This window comes from Camarhynchus parvulus, chromosome 3 (genome assembly GCF_901933205.1).
Source record: "Camarhynchus parvulus chromosome 3, STF_HiC, whole genome shotgun sequence".
Taxonomy (NCBI): Eukaryota; Metazoa; Chordata; class Aves; order Passeriformes; family Thraupidae; genus Camarhynchus; species Camarhynchus parvulus.
In genome coordinates, this window is record NC_044573.1 from 55,133,591 (window position 1) to 55,147,013 (window position 13,423).

General features: G+C 37.3%; 1 protein-coding gene across 1 annotated transcript in view; it reads right to left on the reverse strand.

The window, feature by feature from the left end:
- Window positions 1-13,423, reverse strand: part of ESR1 (estrogen receptor 1) — a 174,694-nt gene that overhangs the window by 101,973 nt on the left and 59,298 nt on the right. The gene's annotated exons all lie outside the window — the stretch shown is intronic.

Below are 13,423 nucleotides of genomic sequence, written 5' to 3' on the forward strand. Positions count from 1 at the left end.
GCAAGAAAAGGCTGTAGACTAGCCTAGAAAATTATGCTTCCTTCTTTTTATTCTGTAAAATGATGAAATAGACATCATTTACATTTTGTCAGAGTTAGGAGATGGTTGTTTGATTGCATGATATATAAATTGAATACAGGAAATTCTTTTTCCTAGTCTTGTGGACAAAAGCCTAGCAAACTTGAATTTTGAAATCAAACTAAAAAATCAAGTAAACTAAAATAATCAAACAGGATTGGCTTAAAAAAAGCCTGACATGCCTCTCAAAGTTATATTTAGAAAGAAAAAAAAAGAAAAGAGAGAACATAATGAAAAGGTGTGGCATGCATGCTTCTTCTTGCTATCTCATTCCACATAATTTTAACTTTGCACAAACCAGTTCTCCTGAACGAGCTAAATGAAAACCTCCAGAAACTGTTTCAAGCTCTCCAGCTTCATTGCTGTGGTCTGTGGTTCAGTCAATGAAATAGGCTAATGTCAACCCTAAATACATTAATATATGGGCTCCAGCTAGTGTGCTTTGAATACTAGCAAAGCCTATGCTATACTTAAACAACTCCACAGTTATTTGGTTCAACCTTCAAAAAACCCAAGAAACTGAAAAACTGAACATGCAGGTCACTAGAAGTGTCAAGAAAAGTTTACTCAAACAGGTTTTATTTTAGAAATAATACAGTGCTTTCAAAACTCCTACTAAAATAGCCAAAGTTTTTTATATTTGCAAGAACATTCTGAAGCAATATATGTTTTTACCTTCGCAGGCACAGAGCTGAGACATCAGCACACACACAACTATGTACTTGATATATTTCCTCACCCACCCAGCCACCCTCCCTACCCTGTTCAAATTTCAGATTGTAGACTTTGATCAAAGAGATAAGCTTGTTTAAATAACACTGGACTAAACATGTTCCCAGTTAAAAAAAATAATAATCAGACAACCATACCCAGCAGTTCAGAAAGTCTTCGAAGAGTTGTGCTGAAAGTATGCCAGACAGTGTGAGAGAAAAAAAAAGAGTGTGTGCATGTTCTCTTAGAGTGGGTGACTGTGCATCTGCAGAGACTCACAAAACAGCAAGTGAGCACAGCCCTCAGCAGCCAGGCTGCAGGGCTGAAATGAATGGCAGCTACAAGTTTAAGCCAGTTGCCCTTACACATTTCATTTTGTGCTTTGAAATACATAGAAAAGGCATCATCTCTTATTAAACTGCATAATCTGAGAATTGATGTGAATCTGCCTGCCATAAAAAGTATCCACTTCTATACTGTGCTACAAAATGGACTTTGAATCTAAAGCATTATTCAATATGTATGCTCTGTCTAATATATTGATATGAAATAAAATGTTCCAGTGTAATAGCTATGCAGAAGTGAAGAAAACACAGAAAAACCAAGTCAGAAACAAAAACCAGAAAGTGAGCAAACAAAGACTTGACTTCTGAGTGTGCCCCGTGCTTCTTACATGCAATTTTAAAGAACCTTATTAATTATTTTTGGGAGGTAGTGTGTTTCCAGGGAGTCAAATATTTAAAATTTCCATCAGATGTAAACAACATTAAACATACTGTAGGGTTAACTTGAACCACCATCACTTCTGCTGTGTACCACCTAAATTAGGGACCCTATGAGCAGCTCTCCACAAGCCACAGTCCTCCCACTGAAAGGGCTCAGCAATAGACAGCTGCAGCATCCATGCAGCACACAGCCTTGTACACATCTTGAGAGAAAAAAAAAGTGAGTGCCACAAAGATCATCTTGGGGATTGGCTGAGAACGTCTGTGACAGCATCCTGTAATGTCTGACTCGCTTTTCCTGTAGAAGAAAAGCAAGAGAGCAAGAAAGGGCAAGGGTGAGGTGGGGGGTGTGTCAAGCCAAATCCCATGAAGAAGCTGAATTTTTGATTTTTGTACACTGAAAAAAAATCAGGCTCTGATTCTGCTTACTATATATGGGCTTTTAGATATAAAGAAACTATGAAATGAGAAAGTTACTAGAGGGCTGCTTCCTTTCTTGTCCTACATAGTAAAGAATGTGCTGCTTGCTCCAAAGTAACAAACACTGCTACTTCACCCTGCTTTAGAGTTGGCATTAGGTGCACCCACCTGTGGACTCACCTCTCAAAAAAATGAGATCAAGGTTTCTAAAACCTGGTGGTTTTGCTAAAAGGTCAGGGCTTACAACTCACTTTAATCTGATCTGTTACATGTCAAATTTCACATGCTCTAGTATATGGAAATATTAGAGTATGGGAATGAGTACAGGATCTAGCAATGGTATTTAGTGCTCTTTAGCAAAACATTTATGCAAAAACCTGCTTTTTCTAAATCCCACATCATGTATGCCTTTAAAACTATGCAGATCTCATACAGAAGGACTTGTCTCATTCACTCTGGGTTTTTTGTTTTAAATTACATGTAGTAACGAGAGTAAATAAAAACATAAATTGGCTGCAGCACCTTCCTTTCCAGTGCTAGACAGTTGTTGTGTTCAAAATGGGGTAGTCTACACTCCCAGATCTAATAATTTCTCAACTATTGTGGATTCAGCTGCAGCCAAGCTGCCCTATGTATTTCACCTTAAAGAAGGTCTAATACTGTTTTGGAGTTGTTGAGCACGTACTACAGGAGATACATAGATATATAAAAATAGAGAGGAACCGCTTCTACAAAATCTAAAGATTTGCTAACTTGAGATCAGGTATAGAGTGGGGATTTTGCTATATTTCTGCAGTTTGGGAATATACAAATAAAATTTGGCTTTGATCCATCCAGATTTCTGCCTTCACAGGAAGGAAAGAAAACAGCATTTAATGAATACTGAAGAAGTAGGAGGGACTAGTCCACTGTGACTGAGGAGCACTACAGACATGTTAGCAAAAAAGGTCAAAGCAGAAACTGCATCTTCATACAGAGGGATTTTTAATGAGAATTAGTTGGGATGAAACAGTGAGGACTCAGGCATTACACTTCTCATGGAAAAGAGAAATTAATAGTTTAGATAAATGAAAGTGACTGATTCAATCCTGTGTTCCCCTTTTAAAAAATTTCAGCCTGTTTTCCTTTTATAGATAGGCTGAAGTTCCAGTGCTCAACTCAGATTTTCCAGAGTGGGGAATTTACTCTGATTACACTAACAAAATATAAAATGCAGATACAATAAAACTAAATCATATTTCTGCTGCTCTGTGGTTAAACTAGCTTCATTTACAACTGAAAAAATATTTAGGTATGTGTCTAAAGGCAAATTCTGCTTATTTTGATTAATTGATTAATAGATTGCCTCCAATTTTTTTTTAATCTGTTGACAAATGACAACTGTGATCAGATTAAGTTAGCAGACTATGCATACTGCAATTTGGCTCAACTGGATCATCGGTCCAACACTTCTAAACTAAAACATAGCTTAAAAAAACCCAAAAGTAGCCTTCTTCCACTGATGGAAAATATTGTGGAACCAGTGAAGTGGTCTCAGAAACAGAAAAAAGAAAACAGATCATTAAAAATTTTAGAAGATATTATTTCAACTTCTCCAAATAACTGGAAGGAAGTTTGAGAATTTTGAGTGCCATTAACATCAATAATTTTCTATTGAGTACAAGTCCTGAAAGGCAGTCAGAGAATGGTAACAAAATAAGTTCATTTTCTAGGATTAAAAAAAAAATTAAAGGAAAAAGTAGCAGCCTGAACATATTTTTGCATTTTGGACAAGACAAAACAGAAGTCTGAGGAAAAAGGAGATAAACCAAAAATACTATATGAAGTATAGTATGCAAAAGTATATACTCAAAATATATATACATTTCTATGTATAAATTAAATATATAAATACACAGAAATGCTATTAAATTTATAGAAAAATTTAAAGACAGAAAAACTCGATTCTAAAACAGGCATTTTTCAGCACTAGTTTTAGTAAGTATTGCAACAAAAAATGGTAAACTCAGAGCACATACTATAAATTTTCCATAAACCTGATGACAGTGAAAGACCATAAACTTTTTCACTTTGGTTCCACAGCTATAAAGATAGAAGTTTTTTTTAGCTGCTGCAATTAAAGAAGAATCTATTGTACATAACAGGAGGAACATTATGTTTTTCCAAGATTCCACAGTAACATTACAGAGAAATTATGTTGTGTTTAGTCCAGTGAGGAAACTCCTCAAGACAGACAGCTGGAGAACAGCACCATCTACCCTACTGCCTTATAAATCTTCTCTGGGGAAAGAAAAAATACAAAAAAAATAAAGCTCTTGACACCACTAGGCAAATGAGGCATGCTTAAAAATTCCTTAGGCTCTAAAGAGAGATAAGTGCTTCATGCTGTTAATGGAAGTTTTCAACATTTCGTTTTATAAGTTGATACAAAGATGTATACTTCTTTTTTCACCTACTCCCAAGTAACTTACTAGAACTAGCCATGGCACCAAAAGTCTAGATCTAAGATATCTAACCCTAAATTTTTGTTTTAGGTTGATTTTCCTGTTAAAAGGAAAACCCATTTCACGTATCAAATGTAAGTAGAGGCTTTGAAAAAAATTGGTCAAAATAGTTCTCATGGCAAATGGGGAACTGTTGAATACAATTATTCCACACACATGTTTATAAATCTACAGCATTTAAATATGTCTTCAATTTTACCTGTAATTTGTATGGAAGACCTATGACATTCTCTGAAATTATCTGTGCAAACACAAGAAATATTAGGCTAGCATGGCAGCACATCTTTTCAGTTAAGTATTCTGACATTTTAAATGCTAAGACTTTGCATCTGTGACACTCTCAGATTTTAGCCATTCAGCTGGAAATTTTGTATTTCAGTGATGAGCTTGATGACCTCAGTGATAATAATTTGGAAGTACCTGAGCCAGTTGGATGGAAGTTATCTGCTTTTCCCTCCTTAGAGATTTCTAGCAACCCTTTTTCGAAACAAGTAACATTTTGCTGCTGCAAACAAGGAGTTTGGAGCAGGAACGTTGAATCTGGCAGGGAGGTGAAACACTGTGTCACAGAACTGGCTTTTGCTATTCCTCTGAAAATCCATCCACCTTTGGCCAATTTTTCTACCCTTGAAAAAACGGAAAGTTTTTAAGAGTTAAGATTCCTAAAAGCTCTTTCCTGGCTGAGCCTGTTCTCTCCTCTTTCAGATCTTAGTCCTGACTCGACTGGGCACGAAACTTACCAAAAGAATGAATGACATGCTAGAGTCCAAACTAGTATAAATACAGAATGCTTTCCCCTTTCACTACTCTTCTGGGGCAGAGTAATAGTCTGGGATTAAGTGCAGATTATTGTGTCAGTTACAAGACTGAATTTCAGACCCCAGATGTACAGACTGAATTTCCTAAAACTAAATGGGACACCATCTCCCTTTTCAATCCAGCATTAGAAACAGTATGTTAAAATATACCCTTTTCTGAAGGAGTAGAAGACATCCTGTAATATAAGTAGCTTGTGCTTTTTTTTCAGTTTTTTGTACCTCAAAGATGGGAGAGGATAAAACTAAATAATTCTGCCTGACTCATACAGAATAAATTACTTACTACATATGTAAAATGGGCCAAAATACCTGAGTACTCTGGACAAACTCAAAATATATTAGCAAATACTAATGTTTCAAAGAGTTAGTAGATGTTTTCATGGATGAAGAAGGACAAAAGCAAAAAAGAACATTTCTCTGCTTTCCTACACAAAATGTTAACTACTTGTGAGCAAGGATGTTCACTGGTAGAAAAGCAATGAAACCTTGATTTAAGATTAAGCAACATTCCAGGCTTAATAACAAACACATCATCCTAAAAGAATATTTCTAATAGATCTAGCTTTATGTAAAAACCAGAATGAACTGGGAAATGCAAAATGGTAGCTTAGTATCCCACGTTTATTTTTATAGAGAAAAATTGAATAGACTGACTGATCACCATGATCACTACCATTAGTCTAGCAAGAAAACTATTTTCTGGATGTCTTGCAATTGGCTTAAGGGTGAGGTATCTTCAAAAGGATCAAATATTCCCATGCCTGAGCTCCCAAACACAGTCAGAAATGAGACACCTGCTTAATCCATTTATGTGGCGAATCTCTCAAAAAAACTCTCAAGTTTTGTTTATGAGATTAAAGGAATGAAAGCGGGCCCAGATTCCTCTGCCGAGACTTCCTGTCCTTAAGCAAATCAACATTCCCACCCAGCCTGGTGTCACCTGCAAACTGAATGAGAGGGCACTCAATTTGTCCAGACCAACAACAAAGATGCTGAACAGGACCAGCGCCAACATGGAACCCTGAGGAAGAGCACTTGTGGCCAGTTGCCAGTCGGGCGTGGCCGTATTTATAGAAACATCTTTTACTCTCATTTATGGCAGCAGACAAATAAAACTCTACTGAGGCTTTGGCCATTCCAGTTTCCTCTCTGCATAACCACATGACCTCCTTGTAGTCCTCCTAAGCTCCAGACATCCCAATACGGTCAGGATATATGAGGACAGGCTCAGGTAGCAGGGCCTTCTCAACTGGTAAGCAAAAAGACTCAGTAGTACCTTACTGCTATCTACAACTATCTAAGCAGAGAATACAGAGAAAATACAGAGACAAACACCACTTGGAGGTGCAGAGTGACAGTCCAAGGGGCAACAGGACACAAGATGGACTATGGGAAATTCTGACTCGATATTAAGTATGATTTTTTACATTAGAAAATATGTAATATTGGAACAGGCTGTCCAGAGATGCTGGAACTCCTTTGAGGACGAGACTCAATTGAGTTCAAGACTCAACTGGACAAGTGCCTGAGTAGCCTGATTCAAGCCTTCTTTGAGCAGGGTTTGGACAAGATGGTACCTTGATATCCCTTCCAATTTATTCCATGATTCTAGGTTTCTAATACACGAATCTGCACCAAAACACTCAGAAGAGATTAATTACCTTGGTGATGATGGCTTATTTCCCCATTTTCCACAGATGTCTGATGTCAAGATCTTACATGTTTCACGAGTTAGGAAGAAAACAAATTCTACTGGCCTCATTGTATCTTCTCAGCATTTCTGTAAACTACTCCACTTCTTATCCAAAATATCTTTGCTGTCCATTGCCTTAGCAACGGACCCACCTGTTCTCAGTAGTCAATGGCACACCTATGTTTGAACACTCACTGAGACACAGGCAATAAATAATCAGCCATCTTTTGTGGCTTCCACAAAATAAAACCAGCTGCCTTTTTTTGATGAAGATTATCTCCGCCAAAAGACTCTTTCTGAAGTGTCATTACTTCCCTGTGTCAATGTTTCTCCACACATACATATAACGCAGGTACCTGTACAGTAAAGTGACCAGAGCATCCCAAGTACTTAGAAAATAGAGCCTAATCCCAAAACTGAAGGAAGTATAAAATTAATCTTATGACATGACCTAGTTTCTTCGCTCATTTCTCTTCAGTAATGGTAGTCAAATGCACCAAATTTGGTTTTAACATTTACACATTCCTATTTCCTCCCTAGAAGCTGATCCTCCAACTGAAAGGTCCTTGTGATGAAGCTAACCCTGTCACCTCAAGCAGTTACATTTACTGTGACCCTCAGGCCAAGAGAACTCTTCACCCAAATTACTTGGAAAAGCTTTGTTGCTTTCAGCGTCCCATTTTTATCTACCAGACACTGGCAGCAAAAGTCCCTCACTTTCTGGGCATCTTCTGGTAAATGGATTTGCTTTATTTACTCCCCTAATCACTGCCAATCAATCTCTGCTATTGCAGCATGCCTACATGTACCTGTGAATAATCTGCAATCAGCACATCAAGTCCTCTTGCATGCCTTAGGTTCTCCCTATCTACTCAGAGATTATCACAGAGCCACTGGACTGTTGCCACTGCCGCACAAGGAAGGTGTCTCAGTTACCTTTGGGCCTATTTTTACAGATCTAAAGTCCAAGAGGAAAAGTCCACAAGGAGTATCAGTTGTTGAACTAATCAGTGTTACCATACATGTTTCTGTATTCTCTCCTTGATGTCAAGAATGGGCTTGTTATTGCCATTGCCAGGCCAGACACAGCTACAGCCACACCTGAGTGGTACATTGCTGCCATTAGTCACCCCTCTGGACCATACGCTAGAAAAATGCAGTCAGACAGCAAGTGTTCATTAATAATTACCCTCTCTAGGAGGGAAGGTACTGGCTGCCAATGTCCTGTGCAGACCCCAAGCAAAGCAGCCAATTCAATATTATAGAGATAAAAGTATGGTAGTTTTGTAGGGAAAAATGCTATGAGCTAATTCAACAAGCCTCTGTAGACTGGAGATGTGTGGTTGCTCTAGTCTACTTCTCAAAATCTTCTATCAGCAGTTAAGGAAATGTTTCTTAATTCTAACAAAAATTCAGACCTTCTACAAAAAAGTCTCAGTAAGAGGTTCCCGTAAAAGACGCAATTCCATTTAAATAGCAGAAATGTACCATCTATAGTAAAAGATGCACTTTGGAGCTAATTAGTGACTTCCTCCACAAAAGACATGGCAAAGACATGCACAACCAGAAAGATCTTGAAATGAATCCTTATAAAGCATTTTCTGATATGGTTACTTCTTTTTTTTTTTTTTGAAAATCGATAGGAATTGCATTAAATATATAGTCCTAAATAAGGGTGTGCTATATATCTTCCATGATAATTTGAATCAGTTGTTGACTCGAGGGAAACTGATCATGATGAGCTAAATTATGAGTTTAAGTGCTTTCCTGGATCAAGGCCTAAGTCTTATCCTCACGCACACATCAACTCCAACCATCAGAGAAATTCAAAATTAGCAGAGGTTATGTCTCATTTTTCGGGAATGACTTGCAAGCTTTATATAACTCTGGTTCTGTGATACAACATATCCTCCTTACTTCAGAGAAGAATTTTTGAAACTGATGTAACAAGCCTACAAGAACGGTCAATGGAATCTGAAGGAAAAACCAATGCAAAACATTCAGTTCTATTGTGATTGTTATTTGTACTCAGGAGCACCTAAGATCACCATCAGAAATTAGGTTCTCATTGTGCTAAGTACAAGGTATACTTCGAACAAAGAATGTTTGTTCAATAGCCCAGATTTAAATATATAACTGACTAAATGCAGCACCCTTAAAGAACAAGTGTCTCAATTTCTCTACAAAAATCAAACAGACCTGGTAATGTATCTCCTGCTTCTGTTTCAAAGTTGCATTGTTAAATAAGACAGGTCTGTTTTCTAAACTCTAAATATAAAACCTTTTGATCAAGGTATCAAACAATTCAACATTTACAAATACAAGAAACCTGTACTGAACTGATGAATTAGCACTAGCAAGAATTGCTCAGAAAAATCAGGGAGCAGCAAAGAGAGCAATTGCAAATGACACTCACAAACTAACCATAATGTAACTGAAGCAGCAACATATGCTACAGCTGTTGAAGCATTCTGTCCCTGCCAGAACAACCATAAGCAACAGCAAAATCACACGACTTCAGTGCTGTCTAACCAGCAACTCACAGAAAAATGGTGACATGATCATCAGCAGTGCACCACCACAACGAGATGGGAAATAAAACCCACACAACAACAACAATAACAACAACAACAACAACAAGCAAGAAAGAAAAAAGAAATCTAGTATTGGAGAAAACTCAGGCTTCTTGTTGGAGAAAACTTTCAATGTCTAGGCTTCTGCAGAAAGACAAAAATGCATTGTCATCTGTCAAGCGGAACAAATAGGACCTTAGTGATTCAGTAACAGTTGCACTCTCTTGGCAGATATTAGCTTGTTTAAGGCAGGGAAGATCAAAGGAAGTAACTAGATGCCAACAGACGGGGAAAAAAGGTCAAAGTTATTTATTATTTCAGCATTCCCCTATCTTTATTTGTTCTTCCACCATTTTCATTGTTTTGTGCAACAAGATGGAGGTCTTTCTGAAACACAGCCATGAGTAATTTAATGAAATGGCTCTTTTGCAATACAGGCTCTTCTATAAGTTCAGAAGTCCATCAGATCAACAGGTTTCCTATCCATAAGGGGTGAGTGAAATAGACAGTTCCACATACTCATTTAGCACAATGGCCTACAAGCCACAGAAATTATTATTAATGAACTACAAAACCAGAAAGAATGAACAAAAATCATTGCCATTAGAAATGTCAAATTTATGAATATTGATATTTAGTTTGATGTCAAATTATGGAATTGCAGAGTTTAATATTAACTAGTAGCCATTTTTCCAGGGAATTGAGGTTACAGTTGCAAAACCTTCAAAAGCAGCAAACACTGCTGTCCAGAGACCTCTTACACCTGTGGTAAATTAATTTGAATTTTTAAACTACTGTTTTGTCCCTGGAGAAATACCAATAAATTTAATTTCTTATTGTGCAACTAAGAGAAAGGATTATTCCCAGTAATTCCTAAAGGAGTTCTTGCCACAGTCAGAACCTCAGCAATGCATCACTTGTGCAGCATGACAGAGAGAAAGGGCAGATCTGTACTGGACAGAGACAACTGATACAGAGACTCCCAAGCCAGCTTTACCTGACTCAGCACTGAAATGTGAAGAAACACTGCTGCTAGCAAGGTGCCATGCTCTGGATTATTAACCCCTGTCTGACAAGACAGCACATTGCTAATACAGTTACATTGCCTTCTACACCAAGCCACTAATTACCAACAACTAATTCAGGCAGTGATGTTGCACAATTCTTTCCACCAGACTCCTTCAAAGAGCATAGGTATAGCTTAGAAAGGCCTCTTGATAAAAAATAAAAACACTTAGTAGTGTAAACTCTATTGATTGTACTCCTTTGAGTACAAACAGTCCTGGCATCATTAGAGCCATAGGGGCTGGTGGCACACTACAGAATCAATGTGGATGGCACCAGGATGGCTGGAGCCCCTACAAGGAGGTTAGCATGCAGAGACCAGTGTCACCCACCTTCATCAGAGGTGGCTGAGGAATGAAGAGGTGACAACGAAGATGCTGGAAGCACCTCCCTCAGGAAAGTACTGTCTTTAATGAGCTATGGGTCAGTAAAGTTCAAGGCTGTTTTTAACCTACTGAAAATAGGACACACCTGCAGATTCTCTGCAATTGTACCATAAACTGGTGTAATATTTCATGAGTTAAGTTTGGCACGTGCCAAACAGCACTACCCCAAAATATTCCTGAGCTTGAGGCACTAAAAAATTACAGAACCATTACTACTATTTTGTTTTCATTCATCCACTGCGTTGTGGAAACTATTAGCACAGATGCAAGCTATTCCAGGATAATTGGTCCAGCTGCCTAGAAATCATCTTGAGTGTATTTGATTTATGTTTATAGCTAAAGCTCCTGGCTTTTAGATTTGATCCTAAAAACTGGCTTGCAATCTGCCTGTTAGATGACAAAGTTCAAGAGCTATGCAGACTGCTGAAGCCTGGGTATGCCTCACTCCATGCCTCACTCAGCATGACTTGAGTATACACAGTGAGCTGTTGGGCACTTCTGACCTGAAATGGTCAAGGGAGCATTTGGAAGGCACATAGGAAACACATGCCTGCTTCAGTGTTCAGGGAAATCACCTTCCTGAAATCCAACCTGTAAAGTCAATCTTTCATGCTTCTCAGGGTTTTAAAAAGAATAATTTTGCCGTACAGCTAAAGTGATTTAGCAGTGAAGTGTTTGTCGAAATGGTCATATTCTTTCTCTAGCCTTCACATTCCTGCATCTTTCATGCTTCTAGTCTGGAGACTGACATTAGCAAGAAGTTCTTGTTTATGAAAGGTAAGTATCACACTGGTGCAGCTCTTGAGCCAGATTAGGAGAAACTGCAGGAGCACATGGCGAGAATGAAGACAGAGACCACCTTGTTCAGCAGCAGGAAGCTTTTAGATTAATTTAACAGTGCACTCAATGAGCCAAAGCAGAAAGGATGTAAACTCTCAAAGGGATGTGTCCACCACACAGTCAAATTGGTCATGATGGAACTCAATCAAATATGCCATGGGCTACATACACCTTTAACACGGTTTATTTATTTTCTATTATCTGTATTATACTATGCTGTACAAAAATAAATAATTTTATCTAAAGATTCGTTTTTTCAAAAGAAAAAATGGTCCCTTCTTAATATCAAGTAGTATTTTGCTTTTCAGAAGTTTTTATGAGAAGGTTCCATTCACTTTGTTACACATTTCTATGCATAAAAACAAGTACAAGATGACCTACTTATGTGGAACTTCTGCATATTTGTGATTAGCCAATATTGACAAAGAATAATATAAGTAACTACTACAAAAATTATGACTCCATTTCACAATAACACTGAGTCCTGGCTTCTTTTACTAGAAGAAAAGTATTTATCTAGAATATAATATTCTTTTTAAAGTAAAATAAATATAAAGTTAATTTCAATACCTGTGACACATCAAAAACTATTCATCCACAATATTAATATTAAGAATTTTTCTTCAGTTAAAGATAGTTTCACATAGGATTTAAAAGATTGCTGGACGCAAAATACTAGGGTTAGAAATTCAGCACTTTACTCCAATATAGCAGCAATCCCTGTATGCCTATGTTTCATTTTGTCAGAGGAAGTTGAATATGAGTGGATCAAATTACAAGAATACCTATTATTATTCATACTATCAAAGAAAGCCTTCATCTGCTACTGAAGAAGAAAAGTGCTCATCCTTGCTCTCCACCATCATCTGGTCACTGCTCATTAACCAGAAGAGTTCCATAGCTGTAATATGAACTTCAGCCTGAAAATTCTGCACCACACAGAAAGCACATGCTTAGCACCCATGATTAATCACAAAATCCCCCACATTTCAGTCTTCAGATATTAAAAAAGCATTGTGATGTATTCTCTTATGCAATCTGGATCCTGACACACATTATACCTCAGCAAAACATTTGGAAGAAGAAGTAAATGTTACTATTTCTATTCAAAATTTTATCCTTCAATATTCACAGTTCTAGTTGAGATACAATTTAGTTTGTGTCTTACAAATATTTCAGTGAGTCAATTTTAAGAGACTGATCTCCACTGAATATCTGTGTATGGCTGTGAAATATATTTACTGAAAAAAGGAACTGAGGGCAAATATTGGACAAGTATTCCTCTTGAGCTTATATCATAAATCAGTTTAATCAGTTTTAGAATTGAAACAGTAGTTAAATTCATTCTTATTGTGTAATTTGACTATGCTTAACAATACAGCAGCAGTTTCAAGTCAAGTGTAGATGCTGTGTGTGTTTAAGGACTGCACTGGCTGTCAGGTAGCATTTTGGGCACTATATAAAAATGGTTGCTTATCAGCATACATATACATCCCACAATGCACATTGAACACTGGTGACTTGTAAGGATATCTCCAACTTCAATGTGTGGAACCTATGCTCCAAAAATTTTCAGCATACAATTTTTTCCAGAGGGAATTCTTGTTTAA